Source organism: Arachis ipaensis, chromosome B03, assembly GCF_000816755.2.
Source record: "Arachis ipaensis cultivar K30076 chromosome B03, Araip1.1, whole genome shotgun sequence".
In the NCBI taxonomy this organism is placed as follows: domain Eukaryota; kingdom Viridiplantae; phylum Streptophyta; class Magnoliopsida; order Fabales; family Fabaceae; genus Arachis; species Arachis ipaensis.
Genome location: NC_029787.2, coordinates 119,778,570 through 119,781,165, shown reverse-complemented (window position 1 = coordinate 119,781,165; position 2,596 = coordinate 119,778,570).

Below are 2,596 nucleotides of genomic sequence, written 5' to 3'. Positions count from 1 at the left end.
TACATGAGTATACATCCATTTTGGTCCTCAAAGAATTTCAAACTGGACATTTTAGTCCCCAACTAAAATTAATTACTCGATTGGTCCCTAACAATTAACTCCGTCAGTCACTTAGGTCCTTTACTCCGTTAATTCTAACGGAGGACAAAATAGTCACTGATAACTCTAACAGGGGACAAAATGGTCCCTGATCTCCTCTGTTCGAAAATGATACTGTTCTCTTCCAATTTCTATCATATCTCGCATAACACTAACAGTCTAACACTGTAACTTTAAACTATACAATGCACACTCTATAAATTTAATGTTCACAAGAAAAAAATCCTCCACGAGTTGAGTTGCTGATGTGGTTTGTAATTTTAGAAAGATTGAATACTAGAGATAGATTACGTAAGTTTAAGATTATACCAGAAGCAGAATCCTTTTGTGTCTCATGTAAGGATAGATTGGAGACGGTACATCACTTATTTTTTCATGTGATCGTGTATGGAAGTTGTGGGGATCAATCTTGGTGGATTGGAGTGTGATTTGGGTTTGGCCAGGAACCACCAAAGAATGCTTTGAGGTGTGGATGGATAAAAAAATAAGAAAAGATATGAAAGAAGTGGTGATGGTGTTTTTTTTTTTTTTTGTAATATGGTGCACATGGAGATGTAGAAATAACATTGTCTTTAATAATGGAGTGTTGGTATTAGAGAAGTTAAAGGAGGAAGTTGTAGAATGCACAAATTGATGGTGTCAAGATCGACAATATAGGAGTAATTGATGTACTTATGAGTGCAAATATCAAGTCTAAGGCGAATAAGAAGACATATGAAGTTGATCTTTGATGCATGATTTATTGATCTATGAAAAAGACTAATAATTCTGCAAAGTAAAAGTTGGAAGGAGAATGATCATGATTTGATGTTGTTGTATAACTGATCGGGTTCATCTTGAAGTGTCTTTGAAGGAGCCAAAATCATTATATTCTTTTGCTCCATGTTTGCTGTTTTATGCTAGTTTTTATGTTTTCGTTGTAGTTATTGCTCTGTTTTTGTTACTGTTTTTTGGAACTATGCCCACTTTGTTTGGAATTGGGTGGAGATGTAATTATCTAAAAAAAAGAAAAAAAATTCTCAACTTGTTCTCAACCAATTCATACTCAGGAAACTAATGCCTATGTTTCTCAACTAGTTGTCGTCTTCGATGGATCCCATGAATCCAAACAACAAGTCATTTGTTAAGACTTCGAAAAAGAAGGAATGAAGCACTCGGTGTCTATTTCAAATGAGAATTTGCATATGATGTCGAAGGAGAATCTTCTCATGATGTCCTAATGTCCAACAATCTATATTGCTTGCCGGAGAGTGGAGAAAGGCGTGCCCTTGGAGTAGTTGTGGAACTTGGTCTTGAGGATGTCGTGAACGTTGTCGGGGTTGGAGGTGATGTTATCAAAGACGTGTAAGTAGATGCTTTTGGTGGATGAAGTGCAGAGGAGGTGGATGTACCAGTCACAAAGATTTAGGAAGTGTGTGGTCCATGACATGTTGAGATAGGTGCAACACATGTGACAATTACACCATGGCTTAATCTTGGAGTTAAAGAGGCGGAAGGAAAAGATGGAAAAGAAGACTGTGAAGGTGAAGAAGAAGAGTATGAATGTTAGGGTTATGCGATATATGATAAAAATTGGGGAAGAACAGTGTCGTTTTCGAATAAAGGTGTCAGGGATCATTTTGTCCCTTGTTAGAGTTGTCAGGGATCATTTTGTCCCATGTTAGAGTTTTCAGGGACCATTTTGTCTTCCGTTAGAGTTAACAGAGCCAAGGACCTAAGTGACTGACGAAATTAATTATTAGAAACCAATCGAATAATTAATTTTAGTTAGGGGCTAAGATGTCTGGTTTGAAATTCTTTGAGGAACAAAATGAATATATACTCTTATAACATATATAATGCTTAAAATATAAGAAAAAAGTACAATAAAAAAAGTTTTATTAAAAAATAAAATCACAACATGATTATTTTTAGATTTTTTATTTTTTAATATTTTATTTTATTTTATTTTATTTTAGTATTAATATTTTTCCTTAATTCCTGAAATTAAGTTTGGTGTTACCCAGTTAATTTTATTTTAATTTTTCTATTTATTTTTCTTTTTAAATTTTCGAATTATTTATTTATTTATTTAATTAGCATTTTTGTTTTTTTACACAGGTTATCTTACAGGGACTCCTCTGCACTCTGACGTAGAGAGTCCCATATTTGTTTTTCTTGTTTTCTGCTTGTGTATGCGCAGGAATAGAGACAAAGAATACCTCTTAGACTTTGATCCTGAACCTGAAAGAATTTTCAGGCGACATTTACAACAAGCAAGACTTTGCAAGGCTGCAGAATCAACCATGGATCACAATAATGCTGTTAATGCCAATGTGGCAAATCCGAATGAGAACGAAGAACAAAGGAGAGTGCTAGGCTCTTACTCTACTCCTACTGCAGATCTTTATGAAAAAAGTATTGTGGTGCCTCCTATAGCTGTGAACAACTTTGAGTTGAAGCCACAATTGGTCACCCTGGTGCAACAAAACTGCCAGTATCATGGTCTTTCCCACGA